The sequence below is a fragment of the Schistocerca americana genome, chromosome 7, assembly GCF_021461395.2.
Source record: "Schistocerca americana isolate TAMUIC-IGC-003095 chromosome 7, iqSchAmer2.1, whole genome shotgun sequence".
Taxonomy (NCBI): domain Eukaryota; kingdom Metazoa; phylum Arthropoda; class Insecta; order Orthoptera; family Acrididae; genus Schistocerca; species Schistocerca americana.
The window spans coordinates 424,897,799-424,918,556 of record NC_060125.1 but is presented as its reverse complement, the minus strand read 5'-3'; the positions used below and the strand labels follow the sequence as shown (position 1 = coordinate 424,918,556).

Below are 20,758 nucleotides of genomic sequence, written 5' to 3'. Positions count from 1 at the left end.
TCTGTGATTACTGTGATTTTTGGCCTTTGTAGCATTATGTCATATTTTGAGAATTTTTGGTGTTTGATTTTGTGGATAATGTGTGTTTTTGGTGGTGCTTTTTTCTGTGTTCTTGTATATTTAGATCGTCCTTGTCCAAAATTTCCTACTTTCTGTGGTTGTCCCCTTAGTTTCATAGTGTTCTGGAGTGAAATATGTGCATACTTTTATTTATGGTCACATGTGAACATAGTAACATTATGTTTGCCCTACTGGATATGCTGGAAGTAGGGGTTATTGTGTCACAATGATATGTTTTCTTAGCTTGTATAAGTTACCTTGAATAGACAGTGATGTTTTATTGAACAAAAATCAGTACTTTTATAACAAGAAAGAAACTCGCATAGTTTTGGACACGATGCGTGATAAAGCTGATTTAATTTTAAAAGGGGAATTTGTAATTTTTTGTCACTTGATTCTTTTTTCTCTTGTTAGCTGTTTTTATGGTCTCCTTCTTGCTTGTGTATTAGCGCATATATCATTTATGTTAAACTTACTGAACAATAAGTACAGATAAATGACATTCATTGTATTGTACTTCTCTATTTTAATGTCAGCTTTATGGTTTAATAGTTCATCTCAAGGCTCAAGCAATGCGTTTTTCTAATCATAATTCACTGGCTTGGTCGCTGTCTATCCAGCTGCCATTGTAGCCATCTCATTGAGATTACCACTATTCATATTTATTATTATTTAGAACCTGCCTGTTTTGTCTTAACAAAGCGTATTTTGCCATTGTGAAGAGAAATTTCCCTAATTATAATTTTAAATTTCACAGTCATAGAATAATTAACCAGGCTACTTCATTACAAAGATAATACTTTAAGTTCTCATTACTAGTTAAAGTGTGTGTGTGTGAGAGAGAGACAGAGAGAGAGAGGTTTTATCATATAACAGGTGTTACAAAAAACTTCAGTAGTTTTCTCTCTTACCAATGTGGCAGATATTCTATAGGATCAAAAACCACAATTCACAAATGAATCAGTCTGACTTTGGACAGTATTTAATCTGAAAGATTTTCTTCTCGTCTCAGATAGTGTGTCCACCATGTTCACGACATCATGGATCCTAGCAGATGGGTGGAATTGGATGCTTCTGTAATGCCAACATCTTTGCAAAATTTGATGCTGACAGATTGCATTACTGAATTTAATGGTACACAATACTTTCATTTATTTAGCAGTGACTGAGTCTCCAGAAATAAGAGTGTTTCTGAGGAACTTCAAGACTCTGAACCTGAGCCATCTCACAATTCATCAAATATTATTGTTTGCACATAGGCCTAATGTGGATTACAAATACGATCCATGTAGAATGTTTTAAAACTATAGCTCACTTCCACAGTGGAAAACATTGCAACATCCTTAGATATATGAAGCTTTTTTATATGTACACAGTGCTTTTTGTTTATATTCAGAAATTATTCAATGGTGCAGCTGTGAAACAGGCTTTTGTTTGGAGTTGATTTTACTCTCCAAACTTTATATTATTGGACATTTGTTCAGATTTATTTTTGCCTCGAGTGTTTTTTTTTCTGTGCCACTGTAAAGCTGAGTGGTGATTTGTGTAGGCTAAATCATTTCTCATTTTAGCAGAAAAATTTTTGACATCACTTTTTCAGAAACTTAATTGTCCACACCCCCTCAAAGAAGCATATGATTAAGAAATGCTGTCCAGGAGATTAACTAGTGGAGGAGAGAGAATATCACCAGCTAAACTCAAAATAGACCAGGAAAGGAGTGAGGGAAGGGAACTGAGGGAAGATGAGAGTCTGGAAACACAAAATGCAATATTACTCAGTTCATGAAATGAAAGAACAGCAGCAACAAGTGATAAACTACATGGCAGAACACAACAAAATTCTCAGGAAGTGCACAGCATATCACTTGGGTTTCCCAGGATTCTGTAATTAATGACTTTCAGTTATTTATTCAATATGTCTTTTATATTGTTTATTTTAAATTATTAAATTATCTTCTTTTTTAATGCAGTTGAAGACTGGAGGTCATTTCACGGATTACCTTTGCCTATGTAGTTTTCCATTTATTTATTTAGCACCCGTATGCATGATATTTGACTTGTCACAGTACAGAACAGTATAAAATATTACATATTTACATCATGTACAAAATCTTATCATTGATATCAACACATCTTTATAACAAAAACATTATTCTGCTTATGTACATAAAGTAGAACAAAAGCTTGCATAACCCCTTGGTAGATTTTACTAAAACAATTAAATACCAGTACTTTAGTTAACTAGGCATAGTAACATACAGCACAAAAGCTAGGTGCATAATTACATACATACATGGATGAAAGAAGTTTGGTTTTATCTAGGTATGGTTGATAATTATGAATTTCTGTTTAGAGAGTTATGAAGTAAATCAACAGATTTGAGAAAAATTCCAAGTATTCATTAATGCTGTAGAAGCTGTTGTTTATTAGTGAGTCGTGCTTTGGTAGCTCAGTTGGTAGAGCACTTGCCCACGAAAGGCAAAGGTCCCGAGTTCGAGTCTCGGTCGGGCACACAGTTTTAATCTGCCAGGAAGTTTCATATCAGCGCACACTCCGCTGCAGAGTGAAAATCTCATTCTGGAAACTTCCCCCAGGCTGTGGCTAAGCCATGTCTCCGCCATATCCTTTCTTTCAGGAGTGCTAGTTCTGCATGGTTCGCAGAAGAGCTTCTGTAAAGTTTGGACGGTAGGAGACGAGATACTGGCAGAAGTAAAGCTGTGGGTACCGGACGTGAGTCGTGCTTCGGTAGCTCAGTTGGTAGAGCACTTGCCCGCGAAAGGCAAAGGTCCCGAGTTCGAGTCTCGGTCGGGCATACAGTATTAATCTGCCAGGAAGTTTCATATCAGCGCACACTCCGCTGCAGAGTGAAAATCTCATTCTGGGATCATCTATTAATATTAAAACTTTCATTTGGAGCTTAAAAGGTTGCTTTGCAAAAGAGGTCTTTCCCCAGAACACAATTCCATACTTCAGTAGACCATGCATGTATGCATAATAAGCACTTAACACTGTTTCAGTATTTCAGTAATATTTAAGCACTTTTAATACGTAACAGTACTTGCTTAATTTCTTGTTAAGCTTTTCTACATGTTTTTCCCATCTTAGATGCTCATCCAGCCATAATCCTAAAAATTTTGTGTGATTCTTTTGCTGAATTTGGCTACTTGATAATGTGAATTTTACATTGGTCCAATTTTAGTTCCTTACATGGTTGAAGTACATCCATACAGTTTTTTGTCGCTGACAAGTAGGCAGTTATCTTTAAACCATTTTTCTGCAACTTCTGCTGTTTTGTCGATTTTTTGCTGCATAATCATTCTTCTGTTTTATAATGAAGCTGGTATAAACAGCAAATAATATGGTATCAGCTGTTGAAAACTGTTGAGGTAGATTATTAACAAAAATCAAGAACACTGGACTCGCATTCAGGAGGATGATGGTTCAATCCCACGTCCGGCCATCCTGATTTAGGTTTTCTGTGATTTCTTTAAATCGCTCCAGGTAAATGCCGAGATGGTTCCATTGAAAGGGCACGGCCAACTTCCTTACCTAATCCGATGAGACCGATGATCTCACTGTCTGGTCTCCTCCCCCAAAACAACCCAACCCCGACCAAAAATCAAGAATGACAATGGTCCCAATACCAAGCCCTGGGGCACCCCATAGTTAACTTTTTTATATTCAGAATAGTACACATACCCATCCTGAGATATTTGTACTCTTTGTTTCTTATCTGTTAAACATGACTTGAACCACTGATAGGAAATACCACAGACACCATAATTATACCATTTTAGCACCATAGATTATGTTTTATAAGATAAAACACTTTGGAAAGGTCCAAACACAACCCACAGGTCAGTTCCTTGTCCTCAAGAGCCTTGTAAACAAGTTTCAGGAAACTGAAGAGAGCTGTTTGTGTGGATTTGCCTTTTCTGAAACCATTCTGTGCATTTACAAACATTTTATTTTTGTTTAGGAAGTCTAGCAGTCTGTCATACATTATTCTTTCAATTATTTTAGAAAATACAGATAATACTGATAGAGGTCTGAAATTTTTTATGTCAAACTTGTCACCACTTTTATAAACTGGCATTACTGTTGACTGCTTAAGTTTACTTGGAGTCACACCAGTTTCAAAGACATCATTGATTATGCCCACAAGTTGAAAGACAACATTATTGGTACTATATTTAATAATTTTCTCAGGGTTACAATCAAATCTGCAGGTCATTTTACTCTTTAGTTTGCTGATAGCCATTTATTTACACTTCTTTGGGTGTTACGGAATATAGGTACATTGTCTTTTCATTTATTGGAGTTGTTACCTTTGTGTTTGGATTATATTTAGTGGTGATCAGGTTTTGGGCTTCATTAATATAATGATCATAAAATATATTAGATATTAGATGTGTATCATCAACAATTCCGTTTTTGTGTTTTATGGTGATTTTATTACTTGCTCTTTCATGTTTGCCTGTATGCTTATTAATAACATTCCACATAGATTTCAATTTGTTCTTACCCTTTTTCATATACACTCCTGGAAATTGAAATAAGAACACCGTGAATTCATTGTCCCAGGAAGGGGAAACTTTATTGACACATTCCTGGGGTCAGATACATCACATGATCACACTGACAGAACCACAGGCACATAGACACAGGCAACAGAGCATGCAAAATGTCGGCACTAGTACAGTGTATACCCACCTTTCGCAGCAATGCAGGCTACTATTCTCCCATGGAGACGATCGTAGAGATGCTGGATGTAGTCCTGTGGAACGGCTTGCCATGCCATTTCCACCTGGCGCCTCAGTTGGACCAGCGTTCGTGCTGGACGTGCAGACCGCGTGAGACGACGCTTCATCCAGTCCCAAACATGCTCAATGGGGGACAGATCCGGAGATCTTGCTGGCCAGGGTAGTTGACTTACACCTTCTAGAGCACGTTGGGTGGCACGGGATACATGCGGACGTGCATTGTCCTGTTGGAACAGCAAGTTCCCTTGCTGGTCTAGGAATGGTAGAACGATGGGTTCGATGACGGTTTGGATGTACCGTGCACTATTCAGTGTCCCCTCGACGATCACCAGTGGTGTACGGCCAGTGTAGGAGATCGCTCCCCACACCATGATGCCGGGTGTTGGCCCTGTGTGCCTCGGTCGTATGCAGTCCTGATTGTGGCGCTCATCTGCATGGCGCCAAACACGCATACGACCATCATTGGCACCAAGGCAGAAGCGACTATCATCGCTGAAGACGACACGTCTCCATTCGTCCCTCCATTCACACCTGTCGCGACACAACTGGAGGCGGGCTGCACGATGTTGGGGCGTGAGCGGAAGACGGCCTAACGGTGTGCGGGACCGTAGCCCAGCTTCATGGAGACGGTTGCGAATGGTCCTCGCCAATACCCCAGGAGCAACAGTGTCCCTAATTTGCTGGGAAGTGGCGGTGCGGTCCCCTACGGCACTGCGTAGGATCCTACGGTCTTGGCGTGCATCCGTGCGTCGCTGCGGTCCAGTCCCAGGTCGACGGGCACGTGCACCTTCCGCCGACCACTGGCGACAACATCGATGTACTGTGGAGACCTCACGCCCCACGTGTTGAGCAATTCGGCGGTACGTCCACCCGGCCTCCCGCATGCACACTATACGCCCTCGCTCAAAGTCTGTCAACTGCACATACGGTTCACGTCCACGCTGTCGCGGCATGCTACCAGTGTTAAAGACTGCGATGGATCTCCGTATGCCACGGCAAACTGGCTGACACTGACGGCGGCGGTGCACAAATGCTGCGCAGCTAGTGCCATTCGACGGCCAACACCGCGGTTCCTGGTGTGTCCGCTGTGCCGTACGTGTGATCATTGCTCGTACAGCCCTCTCGCAGTGTCCGGAGCAAGTATGGTGGGTCTGACACACCGGTGTCAATGTGTTCTTTTTTCCATTTCCAGGAGTGTATAAACCATTGTGCTTCCTTTCTGCAGCAATTATAGCTACCCTGTTCTTTTTCCTAAAACTCTTGACATATGGTTTCAAGATAGTATTTTGCTTTGCACACTTATATAGCATTCTAAGACTTCCTCGTGACTCTTTGATTTCACTTGTTATCCATGAATTTGATTTTTTGTTTATTTTCATTCTCATCAGAGGGAATGAAATATCCTAGCAGTATTTATAATTTGCAAAGAACTTGTTGAATCTTATATCTACAGAACTATTGCTTTCCAAGTTCCAGTTTATGTTTTTGACAGTAGATTAAAGAGCCTGATGCAGTCATCATTAATTAAGCTTCTCTTGATATATCTCCTGCTGTCACTTTTCTCATGAGATTTCTCTGAAGTCAATTTAACTGCTTGATGACCAGAAAAACCTGTATCCAGTACCTTAGCTTTAAAGCCACGCTTTGATTTGTCAATGAATATTTCGTCTATAGTACTTTCACTTTTGCTGCTGTATCTGGTAGTATCTTCTAGACACATGTCCATATTATATGTTTTTAGTAGATAAACAAGTTTTTTGCCATTTTTTACACTTGTTTGTGAAATTGATATTGAAATCCCAAAGCACAATCATGTATTTTGACTGACTGTTTAGATAGTTCAGAAGATTTTGCAAATTTTCAGAGAATAGTTCAAAATCGCCAAATGGGGACCTATATATACAAGCAATTATAATTTTACTATCTGTTAGTTCACATAAATAATATCTAAATCTTTTTCAGTACAGCAGACATTTTTAACCCTAATTTCCCTTGATTTAATACCTGTTCTTACATATATACATGTTCCACCCCTTCTGTATGTTTCCCTGCAAAAGCTGCTGTACTGTTAATTTTTTGGTTGCGTCTTCTCTTTTTTCCCGTATTGTAAGCATACAGTTTCGCTGATTGACTGATCTGCCTGATGCAAGCAGTTAACAGAGATCAGTGACGGTGTGGTGGGCTGAATCATGGCTGAATAATGAAGGTTCCTGCATAGTTCTTCCTTCCCTTTCAGCAACAAGTGTAGCCCATGCTTTGTATAATCAGTTCTCCTTAAAAAGAGATTTACATCCAGTACCTTAGTGTGACTGTACTGGGCAACATATTCCATCAATAATGTGTTTAGTTTGTATATTTTGTCGTTCCAGTCCGCCCTGTCATATCTGTAGGCTACTGTACCTAGAATCCCTTTAGTGTTCATAGATTTTATGAGTATCATGTTCATAGTGCGTTGGTAATCCTTGATATCCGATACTACATCATTTGTTCCAGACAGAACAATAATACAGTCAAATTTACTTAAGTCCTTTACCTTTTCTTCAGTGTTATTAACAACATATTTCAACTGTGCATTTGATTTGACAACAGACGTCGCAAAAGATCTTGTTGGAAGTGTCTGATTTAATAGACTAGCGCAGTGTCTTCCATAACTATCAGATAGAAATAAAATCTTGTGTTTTGTGTCTGCATGTTTTCCAGTACTTAAAACTTTCTTTTAACAGTAGTTATTTACGAGTAGGCCTATTTTACAGGAGTTACTAAACGCACTACTTCATGATGCAAGATCACTTTGTTTACTTTTGGAGTTTTCGTAATTTATCGTAAATAACATATCACAGTCGTTGTTGTGCACTAAATATAGGCTGCTTTCACACTTTTTGTGATATCCGACACTTTGTGAACTGTTTATGCACATATCTTTTGTCAACTTATCGGAGTCGAGTTTTCTGTTGTCGTGTCCTGCTTCACAACAGCTCACATTTTTCTAATGTAAATTTACTAATATCCACTTTCAGTTCACTGATCATGAGTTGTAATTTAGTAACAAGGTCATTTCGATATTTCACGTTTATACTGTACACACACTTTCCTTTTACCAGCAAAATTGCCGCTTTTTTGACGTGATACACGATGGGCTTTTAAACTGGCCTCCATCTTTTATTTCTGCCACTACAGCTCCACATTAATTTGAATTTTTGTGCATTTTACTATGCATACCTATTTACCTGTCTTGATCAATAATTACCATAGCTTTGTTTAGAACAAAGCATTCCCTCCTCCCATTAAACATCTACTTCTTTAGCTTTCCCAGCACTTATCCCATTGAAGTAAAATGTTGTCATCTGAGAACTGCAAGAACTGTCAGCAAATGCTTAAATCGGTACCTAACATTCCTTTTCTTCTCAGCTCTTCGTCCTTTCCATAAATTCTTGTGAACTGTAATTATTCATTGTAAAAGATTTTCTGTAAGTTGGGATCAATTGCTTCTTTGAAGTTGAGGTATTTCTAATCATGATGGTATGGTAGGTAATGGTTTGCTATCAAAAACTTTAATGAAACATAGAAGCTCAATACAATAGAATGACTCATAATGTCACTTAAGTACAAAGAGAGCAGAGTCAGGTATCATAACGTCAAAAATGGACAGTAGAGTTCTAGCGGTCGATGGTTGCCACAGAGCACTACTCCTTTCCTCAAAAGTATTGTTTGCGTAACGATATCTCTTAGTCTCATCATTTTAACAAATAATTCGGCCTAACCATTGTAGTAGAAGAGACTGCTAAAAAGAACAAATTTTTTGAAGTTTTCATTTAATCAAAGGATTTAAGTTCTAATTGTAATTTCTGTAAATTAAACATCAAACAACGTGTAGTTTCAGTGCCTATTATTGTGAGGATATATAAGGGCCGGATATTTGGTCCCAAGACTGTCAGTCCAAGGCCAAGTTTCAAGCAAGAAACCTGTGTTGGTCAGAACAACAATGCTTCAACTTAACCGTGAAATAACTGTAACACAAGTAGGCCATGTGTTAAAACAATGACAGTGTCTGTTCCATATGTACCTTCAAGAACTGTGAACTGAGTGGTTAGGTTTTTACTGCTTGTAGATGTTCAGCAGTAAACTAATGTAGCAGTATATGGGTGTTTGTCTGCAAACTATTAATGAGGCTTACCGAAAGTTAAACAATAGTGCACTGGCCACATAACTGTGTATTATTGGGGGGTTGTGGACAGTGAAAGTAAAGAACTGTGAAATGCAACTGTGCACCTGTCGGCTACATCATTTACAGTAGTCAGTACTGCACTTCCACCCCCTATTTTTTGCAGCCAGTACCACAACACAGTACGCAGACACCAAGGAGCATCAACGACGAAATAAAGCAGATGAACTCCACAAACTGCTTTGAATATTTCTCAGGAAATTTTGAAAACTTTGGAAGATCTGAGACAGGATCTCAAATACCTTAGGAGACAAGGTTACGATGGCACTTGTGTTATGAGTGGAGGGACTAAAAGGACACAGGCAGCTTCTACCCAATTACAACCTAAAGCTATTTGTGGAAACTGTTTTGGCACCACTGACAGGTCTTTTTTGTTTCTTCACACTGCAAAGAGGCAAGACATTTCATCAAACAAGATTGATGAATTTTTCCCTGAATAAGAAAAAAGTGTGTTGAAAGAAACTACTTTATACAAGTAGGATGGAGAGGCATCAGTCTTATTTTTGTCAAACTTCTGAACGCTGTATGTGTAGTGTCTCGAGAATTCAGGTGTAAATTCTAGAGACACTCAGCTTTCCACCGTTTCGAACACCCGATATTTTAAGTAAGAGGGTGAGAGAGTTGAGATGTGTCAACCTCACCGCTGGTTTCTGTGTGTGCAGGATGGACGTGTATCGGTAGAATACGGCAATAGTGACGCTCAATGGGCGCGGACAAGTGTTTGCAGCTCGCGCCTGAGAAGCTGTATGTCCAGTACAAAGAGCAAGCACGCTCTATTCCTTGATGGTGTAACGCCTGTTTTGTTGTGAACAAATGAATTATGTATTGAACTAAAGACACTTACATTTACTTTTGGGTGTTGGACTTGCTAGAAGCAGGAACTGGTTTTATAGTGGTAATTAAACCAGACACATTATAACTGTATCTGTTAGTTTCTAACGGCCCAAAACGGGGTTGACTCATGAGAGTGAACGCTTGTGTGAAATTTTTGAAGTTGTTTTATTGTGGAGATGAAAATATAAAGAGTTGAACAAAAGTATCCTGAGAGTACAGAATCATTTCAAGAGTAGAAGATAAGTCTATTTTGAAATTCCCTTAACCAGCTAGAGTCTTCGGAGAAGAAGAGTTTGTGAAAATCTGCGCAGCCGTCTGACCCGAGAAGAAGATCGGCTGCACACAGTACGTGAGTCAACTGCGAGAGGAATGTGAGTCTTGCACCCCTGTACCACACTGTCTCTCCTGTCGTCCGAAGACCGTTAGAACGTGGCTACCTACGTGACAGGACTCGAACAAAATGGGAATTTAAAGACAGAAACGAAAGAAGATATTAGGTGTTGTCACAGCAACCAAGCCTAACAACATACGAGAACTTTTTCCAGTAATCGTGTTGAGTCCAATAAACAAATGGTGGAAAGTTGCGAGTGCAGCGCTGTAAAATACTGGAGAAAGTAATAGCGGAGAGAACTGGAGAGAAGATCTCAACTTTTCGGCTAAGAAGATCGTGTATGGAGACTAAGCAGTCTTCACACAAGTACATCGCGCCGACGCAGTAACCAGTCACCGACGTCGATTGCACCAGCTGCTGGCTCATCAGTGCTGACGACAACACTCAAACCAACATTCGGCGCCGCTGTCCACGGGCGCTGATTACACATTCGTTCACCTACACAGCGAGAATTCTACTCTGGGTGAGAGTGAAAAAAAAAAAACAAAAAAAAAACTTATTCTTCTAGTAAGACGATTTACAAAATACTGTGGGTGAACTTTTACTATGTAATTGGTATTATTGAAATTAGCATTATATGCTCACAAGAGCTAAAGTCTATAGAAGCCTGGACAGTATACAACTAGTTGGAGATGTCAGGACCAATCATAGCTACGAGAACTGCTAAAGAAGGGCCTGACTGGTCTGAAGTAGTGAATTTAATCAGAGCTCAAAACGCCCAAATGGCAACCTTGAGACAAAAACTAAATACTAGATTAGACGACCAAAGTGCTAAGTTGGATGACCAGAAGGCTGATTCCACCATTCTAAGTGAAAAATTATATGCTAAGAGTGAAATTTTAAGTAATCAAAGTGAAACCTTGAACAGTCAAGTAGCAAATATAGTTTTAATAAAGACTGAATTTGACTCTTTAAATAATAAGGTAGAAAATCTGAAATTAGATTTAAAGAGTAAGTGAACTCACTAGTTCTTTGAATACTCATATTAATCAACTAATTACTGAATTTAACCATTGTTTTGTTGTGGGAGACTTTCGCATAAAATTTAATGCGAAGTATTGGTCTGTAAACAATCGCCTGAGGTTAATGTCAGATCCATGGGATCCGGGCAGAGTCACATCTGTCACACAGGGACATTAATGTTCTCTGTTAATGGGTGGAGTGATGACCATCAGCTCCCTAGTTCTTTTCGGTGTTTCTTAAAACTTAGTTTTCCTGCACTGGAATCCCTTCAATTGTTAAACTATTCTGTAACCTGTTCTTGAATTCTTAAACTATCCTATAATTTTGAAACCGAATATGACTACAAGATTAGGACCAATTTAAGGGAATCACAGATGAACAGTGATCTCTAGACATGAAATTAGGTGAACAGAATATAGTACTAGTATAAAAGTAAATATCAGGGTACTATTCAAACAAAGTAATATCTAGACGTCAGAAACTGAATGGAGTACTTTACATGTGTATGAAATATGGTGTAAAGTGAACGACTAAAGAACTATATTACTGTAGTGTATAATTTTCTATTTTTATAGAATATTTTATACCTTTTGTGAGATTTAATGTAAAGGGGAGGGTTTGAATCAACTTTGGAAGGGGTGGGTAGTGTAAGTACAAGCATGACTAACACTAATCACACATCCCACCTTTCAGACAATGCTCGCGGACAAGTGTAGCTGATTCTTCACCATTTGCCGTTCAGTAGGTATGGCTAAGATTTTTCTTCGGGGGCTTCAAAGGTGAGAATGTCCAGTCTGTAGGAGACGTTTAACATCATACCTCCTCCGGCTTCTCACTCAAATTCCGGTGAAGTAGGGATCCTGGGGAAGGGGGGTGCAAAGAGTTTCCTGTCTTTGGGGCTATCTTCCACTTCTTCGATCTTAGCAACCATCTCTACTTTTTCCTTCCTTACTTCTCTATTGAGGACCTATCTATCTTTCCCTCTTTCCATATGCATATACTTGTATTGCTGAAGTCCTTCTCAATTTCAGTGGTTCATTATAACCTTCAACTTATTTCGCGTATGGCGGCCAAAGAATCAGGATACACAAACAAATGTAAGCATACACACAACATAACAGGAAGACGCAAACAGGGAAAGTACAGATTGAAATGTTGTGAGAACTGTCAAGTGTTGTAGGGAGAAAGTATGTGCACATAGAAAAAATTGCACAAGTTCTAGTTTGCGGTGATGGTTCTACAACACATATATGTAAGTACCAAAAAATATTTAGATGTGAAAGAACTATTATGATTATTGTTCTTATTGGTGACGGTTCTGCATCGCTAATTTTGTCTATCTCAAATATCAATTTATATGTGCCATGCTAGTCCTTTGAGAAAAGGCATAGTATCTACTGGGAGTTGGTAAATATAGTTAGACATAGCATCTACTATGTGTGGACATGATATCTGTTTACATAGTAAAAGTGAGGAGTGAAAGAGGACTCTAGGGTATAAGATGAAGTATTAGAAAGTGGAATATGAGTGAAAAGTAGATTCGTTATTTTACCTGAGAATATTTAAGTATAGTATACATAAAGATGTATGCTAGGGCAATGAACCAGGAGGCCTACTCAAGAAGGATATGGAAGGGGCACTTGACATTTAGTGGATGAGAAAAAGGACGGATAGGAGACCTATGGAAGGCTGACCTGTACTGCGCTGACAGGGGCCCCAAGAAGGGGATTGACTTGTACCATGGGAAGATAGGAATATGAAAGGGGCGTACCTACCAAAAAAGGAAGGGGAAAGGGTACTCCTACGATCAACCAAAGTAAGAGACAGGTACTGTTCCTAAAGGGAAAAAGGGCAGTATCGTGACAGAAGTCAAAAGCTTAAAGGGATGAGTCTGCTAAGTTTGAATTCTATGCATCAATAGCCTTATTAAGTTTCGGGTTTACAAATATCCAAGAAGGGAACACTTTTATTCTTCCCAGAGTTATTCCAGATTACAATACAGGGCTATTGCAAATCATTGAAGCGATTTCATAAATTCACTGTAGCTCCATTCATTGACATATGGCCACGACACACTACATATACGTAGAAAAACTCATAAAGTTTTGTTTGGCTGAAGCCGCACTTCAGGTTTCTGCCGCCAGAGCGCTCGAGAGCGCAGTGAGACAAAATGGCGACAGGAGCCGAGAAAGTGTATGCCGTGCTTGAAATGCACTTACATCAGTCAGTCATAACAGTGCAACGACACTTCAGGACGAAGTTCAACAAAGATCCACCAACTGCGAACTCCATTCGGCGATGGTATGCGCAGTTTAAAGCTTCTGGATGCCTCTGTAAGGGGAAATCAACAGGTCGGCCTGCAGTGAGCGAAGAAATGGTTGAACGCGTGCGGGCAAGTTTCACGCGTAGCCCGCGGAAGTCGACGAATAAAGCAAGCAGGGAGCTAAACGTACCACAGCCGACGGTTTGGAAAATCTTACGGAAAAGGCTAAAGCAGAAACCTTACCGTTTACAATTGCTACAAGCCCTGACACCCGATGACAATGTCAAACGCTTTGAATTTTCGGCGTGGTTGCAACAGGATGCGTTCAGTGCGAAATTTGTCTTCAGTGATGAAGCAACATTTGTTCTTAATGGTGAAGTGAACAGACACAATGTGTGAATCTGGGCGGTAGAGAATCCTCACGCATTCGTGCAGCAAATTCGCAATTCACCAAAAGTTAACGTGTTTTGTGCAATCTCACGGTTTAAAGTTTACAGCCCCTTTTTCCTCTGTAAAAAAACGTTACAGGACACATGTATCTGGACACGCTGGAAAATTGGCTCCTGCCACAACTGGAGACCGACAGCGCCGACTTCATCTTTCAACAGGATGGTGCTCCACCGCACTTCCCTCATGATGTTCGGCATTTCTTAAACAGGAGATTGGAAAACCGATGGATCGGTCGTGGTGGAGATCATGATCAGCAATTCATGTCATGGCCTCCACACTCTCCCGACTTAACCCCATGCGATTTCTTTCTGTGGGGTTATGTGAAAGATTCAGTGTTTAAACCTCCTCTACCAAGAAACGTGCCAGAACTGCGAGCTCGAATCAACGATGCTTTCGAACTCATTGATGGGGACATGCTGCGCCGAGTGTGGGAGGAACTTGATTAGCGGCTTGATGTCTGCCGAATCACTAAAGGGGCGCATATCGAACATTTGTGAATGCCTAAAAAAACTTTTTGAGTTTTTGCATGTGTGTGCAAAGCATTGTGAAAATATCTCAAATAATAAAGTTATTGTAGAGCTGTGAAATCGCTTCAATCATTTGTAATAACCCTGTAGATAATAAATAATGTAACACCCCAATTACAAAAACCCTAATAAACAACTGTTTGTTGTAATAGGTGTAGGAAAATTAGTCATCTTGACAGTGACGGCAGCTACTGATGACAAAATTTACACTTGTGATAATTTGATCAACAGGAATGTCATGTGAATAATAATATTTATCATGAAATAGAGACTGAATGAAAGAATATGATAGGATATGCAACAAAAACATCAATGAAAGAATTGCAAAGTAATTAATAATGAAGGCTAAAGGCCAGATGGTAAGTTGGCCAAAGATAACATTTACCATAGAAGAGAGTTGTAGCCCCATCGAAAATGAAGTTCGATGTGACTACAATGTAACTCGGAAATGGAAATGTTAGCTTCAGTTGCTATCTAGTCACTCTCTAGTACTATTGCGATGGTAGCATGCATGTAAGTGCTACTTGATTGTTTTAAGCTAATCGGAAGTTTGAAAGTTTTGCGATATAGCCTGATGCATTATTCAGAAGTCATAATAGAGCAAAGTCATCTTCACTGTTAGCAAGATAACGGGATATAGAGAATCGCAAGAAGTTAAATCGTATGAGATGTGTGATAGGACTTAGCCTTCGTGATACTGAATAACCGTGAACGTTCAAGGACATCGAAAAAGAAAGATCGCCGATAGAAAAACAATTATTAGTCTCGAGTAGGTAACATACAAACGCCAACACGAAGAACGTACAATTGCGGCGAGTTGTCAGAAGTTGTCGTCAACGACATGATTTCTGATGCAAACGGAAGCAATTCCCTGTGTGAGAAAACGGTGTGTGCTCAGTGTAGGGACAATTAATTATAAGAAATAATAAAACTGAATGCAAACTTTAATTCTTTGTGTCACCTACATAATTGAATAGACATTATCATGTGTATTAGTGAAAATAAATTTACTGTTAGAATATCATGAAGTGAAAAGTGAATTCATGATTATCTAACAGTGAACAATCATCGATTTGTCCCAAGATCACGATGCTTTCTGAACATTGCTTGAGTATATGTCGTCTCTGGAATTATGTCGTGTAGTTATTGAACATGCGACGTAGCGACGTCTTGATGACGGAATAAAAATTTATCAACTTAACATCTTGACAATTCTGAACACTGCTTAAGTATATGTTATCTCTGGAATTACGTCGTGTAGTTATTGAACATGCGACGTAGTAACGTCTTGATGACAGAATAACAATTTATCAACTAAACATCTTCACAATTCCTTAATGTGGCCATGACTTGGGTGATGGATTGAAGATTCGAGACTTTATATTATTAATAGTCAACATCCATTACCCTACCTGGCATAATAAAATGAATAACTAAAGTTAGCCAGTTCACATGAGCTGAAAAGTCTGTCGCAGACTCACAACAAAAGGAAACCACGCAAGGAGTTTGTGTTTTTCTACTAGTTACAGGATGGCGTTGTCGTGAGTGACGGACTCCGTTCCACGTCGTACCAACTGGGACAACCATCACCACCGAGTCCTGTCAACTCTAAGGAGACTCAGACGCCACATTACTTGGAGCCTACAACGCGAGGCTCGACGACGCCAAACGACACAACGTGCGGAGCTTGATGCCACCATGACTCCAACATGAGGGTCGACGCTTCGCGACTACGAGACATCTGCAGACGGAGCGACGCAACGCGTCTGAGAACAGGAACAGAGCAGAAAGTCGGTCGAGACAGCGACATCAGCGGCCGGCATTGATGTGAGCAAGACTGCAATAACATGCTAGCAGACTACAAACAGTAATCACTATTCAAAGTAAGTCATTATTCAGGTACGGTAGATTTCTTTACCAAATTCGTAATTGTGAGAGTTTCGTTGTGTAGGTGTCAAGTAGATAGTAAGTTTAGTACTGTGTGACAATTGTGGTTATAGTGAGAGTGGGTACTAGTAGAAAGTAGCTAATAAAATTTACATCATGTCAAGAAGAGGCAGAAAGTTGCGTAGCGATTTCGAAAAAACTGTTCCGGAATCCTGTGATGAATTGGGTGAAGTATCAGACCATGAGGACATCAACAGAACGATTTTCAATGTGGGAATAGAATCTTCTGCCGAGTCAGAGAAAATTAACATTCCTACTGTATCTCGCTCTGGGTTAGAAAGTAAGGAAATGGAATCTGATAGTGGTGGTTAGTGTTTAACGTCCCGTCGACAACGAGGTCATTAGAGACGGAGCGGAAGCTCGGGTTAGGCAAGGAAATCGGCCGTGCCCTTTCAAAGGAACCATCCTGGCATTTGCCTGAAACGATTTAGGGAAATCACGGAAAACCTAAATCAGGATGGCTGGAGACGGGATTGAACCGTCGTCCTCCCGAATGCGAGTCCAGTGTGCTAACCACTGCGCCACCTCACTCGGTGGAACCTGATAGTAATAATTCCGAACCTAAGGAGCAAGCAGTCAATGAATACATGACGAATGTTACACCAACGGGATCAGGAAATATAGATGCCCTTAGTGCGATATTATCAAAGTTAGCTATGATGGACAATAAGTTCGTGGAACAGCGGCTGATGTTAGAGAATAAGTTATCTGACATCGATGCTAGGTTAATGGAGCAGCAAACATCTATTGATGCTAAATTTAGTGATCAACAACAGGCATTAGAAAATAAATTTGCGGAGCAACAGGCAATATAATTGCCATTTGGGAGGCCAAACTTGTCGAACAACAGGCTAAAGTTGATAATAAATTTGAAAATATAGAGTCAAGGTTAGCCAACCGAGAGGAGGAGGAGGTTAGAATTAATGACCATGTAGATAAAATCAATGAAAGTATCAATACTTTTTCAGAACAGTTCGGGGCTGTGTCTGAAAAGGTTGATGCCTTAGCTGAGAATAACAGCCGTATGACAGAAAGAATAGAGGGATTAACTGGTCGTTTGAATGATTTAGAGAAAACTTTGTTAAGTAAAGCGGATACACATATACTAGATCAAACTAGGAAACTAGATAATTCTTTGATAGAGAACCTTGTAACAGAATTTCGGCAAATTAAAGACAAAATTGTCGAAGAATGTGCTAAAGGCTGTAAATTAGCAGTTACTCGGTCTTCAGAGCAACCGTCGGGAAATAGTTCCAAGGAGAAAATTGAACAAATACGTAACAATATGAAAACTGCGAGAGAAAACGCTCGCAAGTGCAACATAGCACGTACGTAGGTGAACCGTGGGAAACGAACAGCCAATCAGACGAGGACTATTATTATTCTAGGAATAACGCTAGTATTAACAACTGGAACAGTGACAATCAAATTACCAGTCACCACCCAGAATTTAACCCAAATAACGGTAATTCTAAGAGCAGTAGTGATCATTTAGATTGCACACAAAAGAAAAATCATAATTGAAACATGAATTACAAATATTCCAAAGTGAATTTTGTAGGAAATAATAGCCAAGCTCCTGGAGCGGGAGGTTTTTAATGAATTAACATCGTAGCTACCAACATGAAAATAAAGTATGGGGGGTGGCAATCGTCGAATAATCAATGTTGTGAAGATGGCAGTAGGAGTAATTGCGTTCCTATGGAGCCACAGAATAAATCGAATTGGGGAAATTGTCCTATGCACAATGTAAGTTGGGGAAACTATAATAATACAGGTGCATCTTCTGGGTCCAACAGACGAAAGAGGTGTAGTTGTAGACAATCAATATCCACAAACGGGAATCGAAATTCATATAGTTGAGGTGCATGAACAGCCGAGGGACCTAAAAGATGGATGGTCAAACTAATGCCAGTTATTTTAGGCCTTCCTCAGGTGGCTGGTATTGAGGAGGGAGGCAAACGTTGCGAGTTAATAAATATTCTGGAATATAGTAAGGAAACTTACATTCGGGAAGATCTCATGTTGGAAACAAAACAGAAAGTGAATGAGAGTGAGTATATATTGCTAGCAATTCTCGAAGTAAAAATTAATGACAAACCGATTAATGTACTTATAGATACAGGGGTGGCGGTTAGTGTGAAGATGATGAGTTTCATGAATATAGTTAGTCGGCAACGAAAAATACTCACCTTACCAGTAACAGGTTGCACGATGTCAGGGGCATTTATTGCAAAAGCGCAATGCATCATTAAACAGGTACGGATGACGGTAGAATTACAAGGAGTAGCCATTGACTGCACTTTCTTCGTAGTGTCTCGTATGTCAACGCCGTGTATTTGGGGAATGCATTTTTTATGTGACTACGGTGCAGTAATTGATATTAAGGAAGGTGTGTGAAGTTTTATAGTTAAGGGCAAACCATTAAGGGTGATTTTGTTACAGAAAAAGATTATTTTGGGAAAGTGTTGCCAAAATACAGGGTGGCGCACGGAATGTGTTACCATTTTGTTTTTTAATATAAACTTTATTGTCAATCTGAAAGGAACATATACTACGATGAAGAGCCGTCCATGGAGATTTGTTCTCACTCAGCACATGATCAATATGTCCACCATTGCGTTTCCTAACTTCCTTCAAACGAACACTGAAGTTAGTGATTGCCCTACAGCACATGTCTTCCGTAATTTCACTGCAATTCTTGAAGAATAAGTCTTCTGAGTTCCATTAAATCACGTGGAGGCTTCGGGAATTTTTTTTTCCTTTAGATACCCCCAAAGAAAAAAGTCACATGGATTGAGGTCTGGACTACTGGGGGGGGCCAATTTTGTCCGTCTTTGAAGCGACCTGGAAACCTGAGTGAAATGATCCGCATGTCGAAATGCTCGTGTAAAAACACAGTGTTTGCAGTGTGTGACCTTGCTCCATCTTGCATGAACCACTGTTTGTTGAAGGGCAAGGCAGTAGCAAGAAGCTGTGGAATGAAGCTCTTGCGAAGCATGCTCAAATAAAGCTCACTCTTCTTCAAAGAAAAATGGTCCAATAAGTCCGTGACTGGAATTTGCTGCCCACACTGTAATCCTCGGAGAATAATGTTGTCGTTCATGAAGCACTTGTGGGTTTTCAGTGGCCCAAATGCGTACATTTTGTTTGTTAACCACATCGTCTAAATGAAAATGCGCCTCGTCTGTAAACCAGACGTTGTTGAGAGTTTCTTCCCTATCCTCCGCCCACTGAGCAAACAGTAGTCTGTGCTGCTTGTGTTCTTCAGTGAGCTTCTGTGCTCAGGTCATCTTGTATGGGTACATATGGAGGTCACTTTTAAGAATGCATTGAACGGAGCGTCTGGATATTCCCAGTTGCACTGCTGCCTTTCTACACGATTTCCCGGGACTTCTCTGTACAGCAACTCGTACCGGTTCAATATTCTCCGGCGAACAAACAGGCTTAGGCCGAGGTTGCTTCACTTCCAATACTGTTCCTTCCTATACAAATTTATCGTACAACCTGTGGATGGTCTTCTTGAAAGGGACCCATCGTGTGTTAAACTGTTGTCGAAAATGCCTCTGAATCACAACAAGGCTTTACGTTTCATGAAAAAGTAACACAATTACCGATCGTTGCTGTGTCATCAGTCTTCCATTGTCAGCCATTGCTGTTTACTAGTCTCCTAGCAGCAGTATCGTGAATTACACGTCATTTCGTAACTCATTTGTTTTCCCAAGCTCTGCTGGTACTGCTGTAGAGATCCCAGCGGGATATCTAATGTGCGTTGTAAATTGTGAAAGAAACAATTGGTAACGCATTTCATGCACCACCCTGTATACCCAGTGTGATTCTAAATAACCAAGAGCTTACGTGTGTGGACTCTGTCAAGTTGCTTGGCATATGGCTCGAAGAAAATCTTAAGTGTGAGACTCACACAAACTATATCGCAAAAAAGCTATCAACTGTGTGTTACATTTTAAGGATACTCAAAAAGTCAGTCACAAAATCTGTTCTCATACATGTATATTATGCTTACTTCCACTCTATATTACAGTACGGAATCATATTTTGGGGGAACTCACCTGGGGGTAGATATATTTTCAAAATACGAAAAAAGGCAATACACATAATATGTAACCTAAGACATAACGAATCATGCAGACAACAATTCAAAACAAATGGCATTATGAGACTGCCCTCTGCTCACATTTGTAATATCGTCTCATTTGTCAAGTCATACCTGTTAAACAAAGACTGTACATTAAAATTCAATGGAGATATTCATAACTATGCAACAAGGCAGCAATCTGACCTACATATGATTCAATCCAGAACTACCTGCTCCAAAAA

General features: G+C 39.7%; 1 non-coding gene across 1 annotated transcript; it reads left to right on the top strand.

Moving 5' to 3' along the window:
* The first annotated feature begins 2,798 nt into the window (after positions 1-2,798).
* Trnas-cga lies at positions 2,799-2,873 on the top strand. Its single transcript has one exon. It is a non-coding gene; the product is annotated as a tRNA-Ser (tRNA).
* The last annotated feature ends 17,885 nt before the right edge of the window (positions 2,874-20,758 follow it).